This window comes from Pinus tabuliformis, chromosome 3_2 (assembly GCF_031772625.1).
Source record: "Pinus tabuliformis cultivar Carrire ecotype Pingquan chromosome 3_2, CPIR1, whole genome shotgun sequence".
Classification (NCBI taxonomy): Eukaryota; Viridiplantae; Streptophyta; class Pinopsida; order Pinales; family Pinaceae; genus Pinus; species Pinus tabuliformis.
This window is the reverse complement of record NC_142302.1, coordinates 759,568,376-759,582,253: the sequence shown is the minus strand read 5'-3', so window position 1 is coordinate 759,582,253 and position 13,878 is coordinate 759,568,376.

Sequence of the window (13,878 nt, the reverse complement as noted above, 5' to 3'; positions counted from 1 at the left end):
TCTGTTTGTTTCTAAGGCAGCTGTCACACCTTAGTGGGATAGAGCAGTTCTAAATAGACACTTTTCCCAGTAACAAAATGGTGACTCCGCTGGGGAATGTCTAATTAATTTGTTTGTGTATCTCTTTGTTGTTTGTTTCATAAACTTATAAGTAGCATTCGAACTGCATTTTTCATGACAAATGCAAAGTAGACATCTGCTGCTTCAATCCATTCACTGGATCTGTTTATGATTTGAACAGCTGATTCACAAACTATCTGATTGCCCTTGTGATAGCTCTTAGACCCTCCTTAGATCTACCCCTGATTGTGCATTACTGATTGCTTTTACTCGGCCAAAAACCAAAGACTGAACTGCAAACAGTGACCCAGAACCCGGACAAATTCTCGTTTCTGGCCCAGCGCAGGTACTGTTAAGAGATCCTGAATTTCAGCGCACTTCCCGAAAGGGCAACCTGCACTGCATTGCAGTTTCTCTGTGTTACAGGTGCGCTGATCAGACTAGCCCTGTGCAGCTGTGGTTCTTGTGCTTCATTCTCTCCAGTTCTATCTCTGAATTTTGTTGCCTATGATTAGTATATGTCTATTTAAAACCCCTTTTCCTTGCTGTTATTCCGCCTCCTTTGTACAAAAGAACTGTAGATGTTTTTGTGTGTTTGTTGAGTCGTTTACAGTTTTCCATTGCAAAAGTAGAATAGTCGTATTGTCGTCCTTTGATTTGGATCTGTCACAAGTGTCGATTTCGATCATAGGAGAAAGTTTGATTGTTGTTGATGGTCGATTATACTGTTACTATTGCCTTTGGTCTGAATTTGTGATTTTTTAGTGTCAAGAACAAGTGTTCATTTCAAAATCGCTAGGTGTCGTAATCATCTCTATTTTTGATTTCGAAAAAGAGCTTGTTTATATTTGTCGCTTGAAAAGAAATTCAGATTTGTACATCAACTTTCTTTTTAGCATCAATACTAAGAAAGTCGAAAACAAATACATGCATGTGCATTTGCATATAGACAATCTATTTGGCTTGATTTAGGAAAGTGCATTTACAGTGTGCTCTTTGCTCTTTGTGAAAAGATTGTGTCTTTCTTTTCCTCTAGTAGCTAAGATTTTCATTGCACAAAAGAGATAAAAGTTTGTTTATCATCTTTAGATTGCATTTTAGGAATTACATATACATCTCATGGTGAACCCAAAAGGAAAACTTCATAAGCAAGATCAACTTAAAATAAATTCAATGAATCTAACAACGCTTTGGAACTTAACGCACAACATTTAGAAGTCTAGGCTAGAGACGTATTCCGGCGTCGTAAAGCCTGGTAACTGTTGTCCTCACTGATGGTTGGGTGATTCCTCCACTTTGAGACGATAAGTGCCAGTACGGACTTGTGCTCCCACGTACCGTCGATTATATTTTGGGAGACCCCTATAGGCTTAAATCCTTTATCCATAGGAAGCCGTGTCTGCCGCCCTATCGATCGTAATGCACTGAACACAACATTCGGGAAGATTGACTGCCGTACTGTAAAAAGTATTCTGCAGTTTTGCGATTGGTTTGGTACTCCCTCTACCTAGACCTCCAGAGCAATCCCTTTCGTTCCTTTTCAGACTCCTTAACGGAAAAGGTCCATCTGAGCACTTGTCACTTCAGGCTCATTAAAAATCGAAGGAGACTAGAGTCATCTTTTGTTTTTTCTCGACTCTTAAAAACTGAAAAAACAAGTTGTGTCAAAGCGTATAAAAATTTATTTTAAACGGAATATTCATTACCCTTTCCTACGTTGATCTTGGGTTGAGAAAATGGAGTCTACCAACCAAGGAATTCCCCTTGGAGGAAATCCTAGTCCCTTCTCCTCTTGGGGAGATGTTGGTGCGCCCCATATGGCCACATTGTCGCTTCCAGGGCTGACAATTGGTTTGCCTGTATGGCTCTTCTCAACCTTTTTCATTCAGAACACCACTATTCCTGAACAATCGAATCAGTAATTAGACGAGTCCAGAGTTGCCCACCAGCCTTCTACTTCCTCTAATTCTTCCTCTCCTCCTTCCTCTTCGCTTGATGGGGCTGGTAAAGCCAAAAGTCAAGTTCCTAAGGAGAAGAAGGAAAAGAAGAAGAAAGAGAAGAAGAAGAAGGAGCCAAAGGCGAATGGGGGAAAACGAGTGTCGTCTAACAAAAATCCACACACTGCACTGACTAGGCCTAAATCGCCATGTGTCATTTGCAAAGGAGACCACTTTCACAGAGATTGTCCTTGCATCCCTCGGATCTTAAGGGACTGGTCTCCTCGTTTGCACAACCTGGTGTCGTCAACCTCTGATGATCATGTTGAAAGCACACCATCAACTAGTGAAAGTGAAGCCCCAGGACAAAAAGGGAAATGTAGATTTCCTTGTAAACTGTGCGAAGGCGATCATGCCGTCCACCGTTGTCCCTTCTTAGACGAAGCTAAAAGAGTTTTGGATGATCGTCCGGTTTCACCGTTACAACTTCCTCTTGGATATAAAAAACTCTTGCCGAGTCCGTCACTAGTTGAAAATCCGGCTGGCCCGCTCAGGTGGTCGGCTGAAGCACCTATCATTAAAGATAAACCATCTAGATCCATACCAGACGAAAGTCAAAAGGTCGAGGCAGCAGTTGACCTGGTCTTGCCTTCAGAGTTTTCATCTTCAGATGATACAATCACTGAAGAGAACAAGGATGACACCGTCCAAATTCTCTTCATAAACACAGACTCCGATGAACAAGGGGGCAATTTACCCGTTCCTTTACCGCAGGAAGGAAGTTCGTCAGAGCCGTACCCGGCCGTCTATTCGGTCCCACCTCCAAGCAACCTAGTTTTCTCCTTCGACTGGAATCAACTAGGAAAACTCCATTTACCAGCAAGCGTACCATTCCGAATTATCATTCAAATATATAGAATGGTTATGGCTAGTACCATCATAGATGAGGGGGCTTCTGTGAGTATCCTTTCCTCAACTGCTTGGAAAGCGCTTGGTTCACCATCGCTTTTGCCTGAGATGAGAAATCTGACAGGCTTTGATAAAGGAACCAGTCGACCATTAGGGATCCTTCCCGATGTGCCCATAACATTGAGAAGGAAAACAGTTCACATGAACGTAATGGTAGTTCAAGGACCCCTGGATTACAATCTACTCCTTGGACGAGACTATATTTATTGCATGGGAGCAATTGTCTCCTCACTCTTTAGAGTAATGTGTTTTCTGCACGAAGGAAGAGTGGTCAAGCTCGTGGACCAGCTTTCATTTCCCGGATCATACAGAGCAAATAGTCATATACCATCCCTGAATGGCCTTTTCACGCAAGAAATGTCTCAATCTCCAGTCCGTCCTCCCGATGAGCGCGAGTAATTCAGCGGGATATGACTGAAACCCACGGGGCATGCACCCTGGTCTGCTTCGGCAGGAAAAATTCAGGTATAGGGTAGGTTTCCGCGGGAGAATATGACTAGTCTGTACCCCGTCCGTGAGTGGAAAAGAGGGTTATTCTAGAACAAGATTCTCTTGTCAAAGTTATGTGAGTGGAGTAGCCTCCTTCACTAACCTTTGTTTATCTCGGTAGACATCGCCGAAGAAGTGTTTTGTTTGCGCTGTGAATAGAACAATCTTTGGGTATCCTGTAAGAGGTAGGCCTCTCTCGGTAAAACAAATGTTTTATCGGAAAGAATTAGGGGTAACCTTGAAACTCTATTTTATACCTGGGGGCATGCAAACCTTTTGGAGTGCAAGCAAAGAGTGATCATTTATCTGTTTTTTGGATTGGTCGTTTCCTAACTTGCATAAAGAAAGGATGTGGGGCAAAACTCTAAAAGTTTCCGTTTTTATATGAGACATTCTTATCATACGACTAGATTAATCGAGCAGTGTTACCGCAAGGTTCAAGCTCGTTAAAAAATAAACCCGCATCGAGTAGTTTTAGCACATATTTCAAGCTCGTTAAAAAATAAACATAAGACATGAGCAAATGTTTCCACCTACGTTTAAGCTCATTAAAAAATGAACTATTCCCCGGTAAATAACCACCGTGAATGTAGTACTTCAGCCATTAAAGCCTTGGTCGTGTTTGCACCGTCACCTCCACTTTTTCATTGGCCGATCATTCACCTCCATTTGATTGTTTACCCATTTTGAGGAACAACTGCAAAGAGTGATTTCACTAGCCATCCTTGTGACACTGCCGTGATTGGAAAATTCCAAACCTTACCTGGAATCAGCTGCTACCCGTTTTATCACTCGTTCCTCAAAAGACGAGTCTTCTTTAAGCTCTTTTCAACTGACTCGTAAAATATGAAAAGATTGCCGAGTCCTTGGCCTTCCAGCTCGTTAAAGGGACAGGAAGTGCTATCCCTCATCTAGATTTTAATCTTTTTGGACCTGAGGGATTATTGCACAAAAAGATCGAGCACTTGTTTTGTTCGGCTCGTTAAAACTATCGAAAATTCATCCCTTCTGTATTGTTTTATACTTTTTCGGACTTAAGGGATTAGATGACGAAAAAGGAATTTTGGAGTTACCTTTACGTACCTTTTCAGACTCTCTAAAAATTAAAAGGACTGAGTTATCTTTGTCGTTAAACTCGTTAAAAAGATGAATATCGACACACTTGTCTTTAGACGAGAACGAGTTTCACTATCGCTAGGCTTGTTAAAACATAGCGATGGGTTTGCCCGAAGGGAAAATTATAGAACAAGCATATGTTATCCTCCTCAAGCTTGACAAAAATAAATAGGTACTGGTCAGCAATGACTGGGGAAAAATTGGGAAGAAAACTCAAAGAATCTTTATTGGTAGCAAGTCGCTCTTGAACATGACACTTCCACTCCGTGTCCGAGTCGGGTTGCGTTGTTTCATTCACCGGCCACATCGCCATGGTCACACCATACCATCCACATTTGGGGTTAATGCTACCAATCCATCACATCAGTGTCGCCGACATGTTCAAGAGAAGTCATCCAGAGAAGCCACCCGTGTCTCACCCACTACCATACATTATACTCCATTCTTTCATGACCGCCACCCTGAACCGTATATCATCAGATCGTTTTCACCTCCATCAAAATCATTTGCTCCGTTTCGTGTCATTGATGTGGGATTCATTAAGGCCCTCCTTTGATGGATCACTTCTTGTCGACATCAGCTCATTATCCAAGAAGTTGGTCTAGGAACACCCCATTCAGTACTTTGAAGCTTGCATGCCTCAATGGCAAGTTTCTCACTTCCGGCGACAGGTTTACATCAATGACCTTCGACCAAAAGATTTTGCGTGGTGTTCGACGCCAAGTCCTTTATTCACACCACGTGAATTGTACTGCAGTACCTTGAGGATCATTATCATTATCGGTGATTCCTCTCGCGCTTGTTAACAGTTTACATCATTGACTGGTAATCAAGCGATGTCTTTCCATGTTCGACTTCAGAACATTTCTCACATGGATCGACTTGTACTTCGAGTGAAGATCGGACGAGATTGAAGACCCTGGATCTAGTTTCATCCATCCGGGCTACAATATATATCCACGGAAATAAAGACATTAAATGTACAGCATTGCAGCACAGATAATCATCCTACCAAAAGGATGATGGCTCTATCAGAATCATCAGTCTACACTCAGACGATTGTCTGTCCTATGTACATAAAAATGAATTTATAAAACTAAGCATGGGAATGCCCGCCTCAGCTAGATCATGAAAACAGTATGAAGATAATGTATTGTATTGTATCTTATTACAAGTCTCCTCCCAACATTGAAAGAACTTCGGATCCTCATAATAAAGCATTTCACCCGACACCAAAAGGTTAACGGCCTCATACTTTAGGGGGCAACTGTTATAGACATTTTTGTGCCTTACAACTCCAAGCATGAAATGTCCATAAACCAAGGGCTCCTAAGTCCCTAAAAGTGTTGTTCTAACCCTTAAAGGAACAAGGTCAACAGATTATAGCTTCTCCCAGAAGTTCTCCACCAGAAACTGCTCAGAATAAGTCAAAACAGGATCATTTCAGTTGCTCCACTGGCTAGGTGCGTTGCATTGCACCTAAATACACTGGCTAGGTGCGTTGCATTGCACCCAAATACACTATGAGGGTGCGTTGGGCGAGAAATGACAAATGGCAGTGTCATTCCGCGAGGTGGAGAGACAATGGAAGCTTCCAGAATCTTCTCCTGTGACACTTGCCTCACTGAATTCGACCAAGGATGAGTAAGAGGCCTTCAGTCTCCAAGTGGAAGCAAGAACTGACAAAGAGAATACACTAATCAAATCACAAGTTGACTCATCCTCCTTACACATATCTATATATGGATCCCTCATCTCAGAGATCCAGAGGCTGGAATTTTGCATATTGTAAGGAATTGTTGTTGGTTTTGAGACAAACATCAGAGTATTGGGTGATCTATGCTTTGTTGGAGGTGAAGAGGGGCTTCTTTGTTGGGAGGTTGATGCTGGGTCAGGAACCATCGGTTGTAACTCTTCCTGGATCTTTTCTTGTTTATCAATAAAAACTATTTGAGTTTTTCCTCCATGCTTTTGTATCATTGATGCTTGTTACATTTGTATGGTTAACTTAAATCTAATCCTAAGTTGTTTATGAATATAGATCCATGTCTTTGTATAGTGTTCTTCTTCTGTGATCTTACAGGTACTTGGTGAAGCTGGGCAAGTAAGGGAGTAGGTAGCTGGAGACTGTCAAAGAAGAGAGGGATTGGATCAAAGGATTAGCGCAAGACACAAGTTGGTTCTTTCTATTCCTCTCTATCTATAGTTCATAAAGGAAATACAAAAGTAGTTTTTCTCTGTTTGTTTCTAAGGCAGCTGTCACACCTTAGTGGGATAGAGCAGTTCTAAATAGACACTGTTCCCGGTAACACCTGGACTCCCCGTTCCTTGATCCTAGAGGACCTCTACAGTGAACCCCGCATGCTTTTCCTTCATGAGCATATCATTTCCCTTTTGCACCATTTCCCTTGAAACTTTTGTTTTGCCCAGTTTACAAGGTCAGTGCTAATGACCTTTGTCTCCCCTGCACCGATGTGCAGATATTAGCACTATTACCCACGCCAATCGGTGCGACTAAGTTGTGTTCCAGTTGTGCTGGTCCTATTATGGAAATTTTTTTAAATTAGAGTTGAAGCTTCCAGCTCTAGAAGCTTCGTAACTCAAGTCTGGTACATGGTTTGGCCGAATGGGGTCGAGGATAATAGTTTGGGATTATTTCCCCTATAATGATGGAACTACCTCAAGGGACAAGTCCTTCTCGCATGAGAAGAGGATCCATCTCCCATCCATATTTCCTATATAAACCTCCCTTCTTCCCAAGCACAAGCTAGTGAGAGTGTTCGCTGAGTGTGAGTATACTATTTTGATTAGACAAGCAAGCTATTACCAGTTGTAGCTATCTAGTTGTGTGAGGGAGAAGTGTGCTTCGTTTGGAGTGAAATCTAAATGGAAGAGCCTTTAAACTATTATTTTTGAAGCCATCATGGAATGCTAGCAGAAGTGTGTGGGAACCCGGCCCTGTCAAAGGATGGCTGTGACGTCAAGACGAATAGTTGTAATCTCTCTTTCATATTAATATAAGCAACTATCAATTGATTTCCTACATGTTTTGTAATATTACATATTCGTGTCTTAATGCTTCTTGACTCATTAAGTAGGTTTAATTCCAATTTGTCTATTATTATGTTTGTGTGTTGTTGTTGTTTACTTGTTTCAAGAGCTTAAAGAAGGAAGCAAGAGATTGTTGGAGCGAGCAAGAGAGGAAATCATCAAGAAGGATAAGTGACCAAGAGGTAGGCCCTCTTGATTGATTCTAACCCAAGGAAATCTTCCATAGAATGTAACTATTGTGGATAGACCCATTATCGGGATAGAGAAATTTGTCCATGTCCACACTTATAATTTTACTTCACCACAATCACTCAACCCAATCACCTTGACACAGGGCAACTTAGACGATATTGGCGATAAGGTAAAGGATACAACTACAGAACTACTGCAACAGTTTGAGTAGTAGCAGAAGCAAGCACTAGTCGCTATACAGATGGGTCTACGTGAGCTACAGATCCAAACAACTAGACTCCAGGCAGGTGCAGGGTAGATCAACATGGCATCAACTAGTTTGGTGCCAGGGACCACTCAAGCAGCATAGTTGGTTTGATCCTTGGACCTGCTGGCTGTCGCGCTGCCTGATGGAGCTCTGAGCATGGAGGCGGATGCTGACAAGGCTACTGTCAGTGCTTTAAAGAATATTGGTCTGAACATGGTCATGCTCCCCAGTGAATTCCTTCACACACTGCAAGCAGGTGTGATTGCAGAGATTAGGTCCAGGGAGCAGTGCACGTTGAGCTTGATCAACGAGAAGAAAGTCAACAGCGAATAGATATTGGTTGAAAAGACAACAATGCTATAAGCATGGAAGAAGGTTCATGAGTAGAACAAGCGAACTACAGTCGTGGTGGCCGAGTCATGTATAACAGTCCCTGAGCTGCATATACCATAAGAATCGTCGTTGGAGGCCAAGATTAGGAATTTGGTTGCAGGAGTGCACAATGCAAAAAAATAAGTAGCCAAGGTTCAGTTTGAACTGAACCTTAAAATCACAGAGCTTGAGTTGAGGTCACAACCTTCAACTCCATCAGAGGTCAGATTACTGTGTGAAGCCACTGTGAAGGATGCAGTTGCAACAATAGATGTTGCGGTGGCGGATTGCACCACTCTTTGAGCAGTCTATGGAGGTCGTTATGACTCTGCAGGAAGATCCTAACTTGCAGAGGTTGAACAAAAAAGCCCGCAAATTGCAGCAACAATATGACGAAGCAAGGGCGACAATGTGCACCATCGCTATATCACAATGATTGGCTAAGCTGCATGAGGCAAAGTAGTTGCTCGAACATGTGGAGGCAACGAAACGGAAAGAGGCGGTACTCAAGGCCAGATTGATCCTTGGTTGGACGATACCTATGTTATCTCTCCAACCATTAAGGAGAAGATAGCGAGCCTACAAAGGACATAACAGAAGGTAAAGGAAGACAATGCAGGACGAGAAACCATGCAGCTGGTGGAGCAAATCAAACAGGCAGCCATGCAGAGCACGACTGAGGTAGTAGTGGCACAGGTTAAGCTAGAAGGTCTTTGAAGTAGGATCTTAGCACTAGTAGAGTGACTCTAGGGCGAGTCACGATATTTGTGTTGGGGCCTGTTGGGACAAGGTCCTCTACGGTCCATTTTGGGGCAAAAGCTCAAGTTTTGTGGCAAAAAGCCCAAGTTTTTGTTATGTAAAGTGTAAAGTCTCTGCAAGTTGTGGTCGCGGAGTGTGTAGATAGTAAAGTGTTATAAAGGGATTTCCCCTCTTTTATGTAAGTGTGTCGTCTTTAGTAGATCTATCCATGGTCTGCAAACCATGGGATTGTATGAAAAGGAGAGTCTTAGAGAGACCAAGGCAGTTCAATTAAGTTAATGATATTGATGAAGATGAGTGTAATGGGTTAGTAGAAGTGAAGAGCGAAGAGTCTTAGGGTAGAAGACAGGCTCTACATCTGTGTGCGTAGAGGCCTAGAGTAGAGTCCGCAGCTGAGAGCGTGGACCCTTGCAGCTAAGTGCGCAGGGAAGTCTTGAGTTTGTAAGCAAAACTAAAGTATCAATCAAGAGATTATTTTAGAAATATATGTGTTTTGTCCATTTACTTTTGTTATGAATGAATGTGTTTATGTTATGATGAATAATGGGGTTATGATTTCATATTGTATTGATGCGCTATTCTGCATGTTTTACACTGTTATAAGAACACAAGTAAAAATATCAGTTTACGCAAAGAATATCTTAATGCATGTTAAGATATCAGATAATTAGGTCGATCTGGGTAAATAAAGAACTAAGGATAATTACAAAAGCATGTAAGTAGTTGATTAACCTATTTAGGGTTCACGAAGGATGGTTGTAGATCCTCATGAAGTTCTGGAAGCCGATTAAAGGAAGTATATCAATAAGCCCTAAAGGGATTATTGATCTACGTGAAGGTAGATTAGGGGTATAAAACAACATTACAACCATCTCTGGGTGTGGAAACTTGGTTCCATCATCCCCCCATACTGCTTTACATGAGACTTCAGTCCACGCTCCGCAGATTGATGCCGAAAGGGCTAGTAGTGTAGGCATTTGTTTGGCAAACTTAACTCTGAACCTAGGTCAGGATCCCCTAATCCAACATCAACAATTGGAGAAAAGGAATTCATCCATTAACAGAAGAAACCAAGGATTGAATCAAAGGGTACTACTATTATTGCAACTCAAGGTCAAAAGGAGACTATTTTCATCAATCTAGATGATTCACCGATATCTATAGGCATCGAGGAGCCAGTAATTACTACTCCTTCTTCCTCTTCTACTTCACAAAATTTGCTATAAATTACTCAATCTACTATACCAAGTGAAACAGAGGAGTAAAATATTTTCACTAACTTTCTTGAGATCAAGCAGAAGGATGAAGCTCAAAAGCTAATGTCTATGCACAATTCTGGAAGCAAACTTCCACTTCACAACACATGTTACTAACAACATTTGACAATGAGAAGGGAAGAATGAAAATGGCCTTTCTGCAGGCTCAAGTACCTTTTCCCAAAGGTTATTCTGATTATAAGAAAACTATATTTTCATTTGATGCCAAATTGATTCATCCAATTAACCAAATGGACAAGCATAGGTAGTCTGGTGAGATGCTATTCTCAACCATGAACAACACTTCTATGGCATTGTCTAAGATTCAAACTGCTCTATCCAATGTGCAGTCTCAATTAAAGATTGAGAAAATATCATCTGTGGCTAAGGACAATAGCGTTAAGTCATTGGAAGGCTTAGTGATTAAAATAGGATATGACCCTACTAATGTAAAAGAAGCAGAAGAGATAATCAGAAGGAAGAACACATATATTGTAGCATTGAGAAAACAATTGAAATTGCCTTCTACAAAGGACCCCTAGACTAAGGAAAAAGTTGAGACCGAACAACATAAGGAAGAAATGCTCAAACTGATAATTGAGCAAAATGTACAGATTAAAACCATGGAGGAACAGATTGAGAAGTTGCTTAAAGAAAAAGAGAAATTCACTCAATTATCTATAGCCCCCATCACAACTATTCCTATTACATATTCATTAGCCACAGGAGAATCTACATTGACAATAGAGGATTTGAACAAACTTTCACAGGAACTCATTCATAAAAATAAAGAGAATGAAAGGCTCCATGCGAAATTCCAGAATTTGGAAGCACAATAAATAAAGAATGACAATTTGTATGTTGAGGAAATGAAGAAAACGCACAAGTTGAATAGAAGGATCAAGGAGTTGCAAAGTCAATCATTGATGGCACAGACCTTTTCCCAAGCCAAGGAAAGCATTTGGGTAGATATTAGTCAAGCCATAACTGAAATATGGCCATCCATTCAGATCATTTTCGAGCTGGAGGAACTCATAAATAAATATCAAGTAGCCATTAATGAAGTGAAGCAGTTGCTCAAGGACAATCCAAGTGAGGCCACTGACATGATCAATGTTCTTAATTCAAAGAGCACAGTTGAGTAGGAGAAAATACAAATTATGGACATAATAGAAACTATTTTAGAGATCAATAAGGTTCTTCAAAAGAAAAACTTAATGACACAACTAGAAACTAAATGTCAAGCATTAAGGACCTCTGTTCAATGGTTTCACTTTAAGTTTAATTTACTTAATCAGAGAGGATTGCTAGGATTAGTAGCTCCAAATGATAGGCTTATCAGTTTGGAGGAATACTTCCAGAAACTTTACAACATAGCAACTGATAGATCAAGTTTTGCAGGCATAAAAGGGCACATTACATGGAAGCAAGCATTGGAATCTTTATATTTTGATTTGACCATTAAGAATGAAATAAAACATATTTTTATAAATAAACCCACTTTTAAGAAATACACAGAAGTAGATGAAGTTTACAGGAAGTTGGTAAATCTCACCATACCAAGTGAACAAATATGGGATCACTTCTGTGAAGTAATTGAGTAACTTTCATCTTCAACCGACAAACAGCTGGGCAACACTTTTTGGGGACCAGTCATCAACATATTCCTAAAGAATAGTGCCACCACTTAGCAATTTTCAATTTCCTATTATTTTGCACTATTTTTGTAAAATTTTTTAAGAAATATCTCTATAAGATATTTAGTTTTGTATAAATAAATCATCATTCTAGTTATTATGTGTTGAAGCCTCGTATGGATTTTGGAGCTAACTTGTAATTGAGCTGAAGATTTGTTGCATTAATAAAGGATTCTGAATTTTCCCTTTATAGCTTGTTTTTCTAGTAAGTCTTTCATTGTGACATCTCATTATGTTTTCTTCATATATTTTTAATTCTTTATGAAAATACTTGGGTAAGATCAAACTAAGTTTCAGTTAGTCTTAAATCCCTTGTGGAGTTATCAATATTAATTAGGGATTATTTTATGAAGCTATATGTTATTGTAAACTCCTCTTTATCTATTTTTTTGTTTCCCATGGAAAAAGTCGTAATTTCAATTATAGGAGAAAATTACATTTTGTATATGCTGAGCATTACTTAAGTGAGGCATTGCCTGTTCAAAAAGATGAAAAAACTTTTGTGCATTCCTCCATGCAGGGAGCGAGCTATATGAGAATAACAAAAATAGAGAGTTGTTGGCCTCTTCACAGAGAGGATATGGTGCTATATAAAAGTTCTGAATAAATATTTACAATATAAGAAAAAAGATAATATCAAAAACATTCTTTCCCTTGCAATGTTGCTTCAAAAAGATTCAGGGTCTATGAAAGGTCTGTGATAGTGCTGATAGGCGGCACCATCCTTTTCCTCGCATATCAACCAAGTGTCGTCATCCCTGAGCGCTGCTTCCTTGGATAAGTGATCGGCAACTTTGTTCCGCTCCCTGTAAATATGATGACAAGTGAAAGAGTCAAAATACATAATAAGTCTATGAGTCTCATCTAGAATATGCTTCAATGTATATGCATTGCAGATATGTTTTTTGTTGATCCAGTTGACAACCAGTTTTGAGTCACCATATAGTTGCAGGTTTGTGCATTGTTTATGTATAGAATCTTGGATGAGGTATTTAGCAGATAAAAGCTCGGCATAGTTATTGATTCCTTTGCCCAAACCCATTTGAATTTTGAAAGAATGTGATACTGATAAGTGAAAAATGGCTCCCCCTCCACAACCCGATTCCTGTGCCAATCCATCAAAGTAAGCCCATGGTATGGAGGTGTTAATGACTTCTGTCTCAATATTCTTGTGTTGTTTTTGAGAGGTGTCTTCAAGAATCGAACGATAATCTGCTAATGTTCTATTCAGTATGGAAGGCCAAAAGGGGGACTTTTATTGAAAGATAACTTGATTCCTAGCTATCCATAATGCTTAACAAATGAGCAGAGGTATGTTCCTTTCCTTGCCTGTGGTGTCTTTCCACCAATTATTCCATGCATCCTTTAAGTTGATGTCGTGCCACCGACAGTGGATGGAGAGTGTTGAGAGAAAACCATTCCATAACTCTTGTGAGATAGGGCAATCCAGAAATAGGTGTTATGTATCTTCATTTTTGTTCTTCCATAGGTGGCACCAAAAAGGCCCTGAGAAAGATCATTTCATCAGGTTTGCTCTCGTCGGGACCTTTTTGTTCAGTATAGACCACAGAAGCAACTTTGTTCTTGGGGTCGCTTTTAACTTCCATAGTAGGTTCCACCAAGGCTTAGAGGCTGGCGGTTTGTGGGGATCCATCAGAACTAGATATCCTATCTTGGGAGCATAATATCCAATCTCTTAATCCCCCATCCACCCCATCATTTAGGCAGTGCCA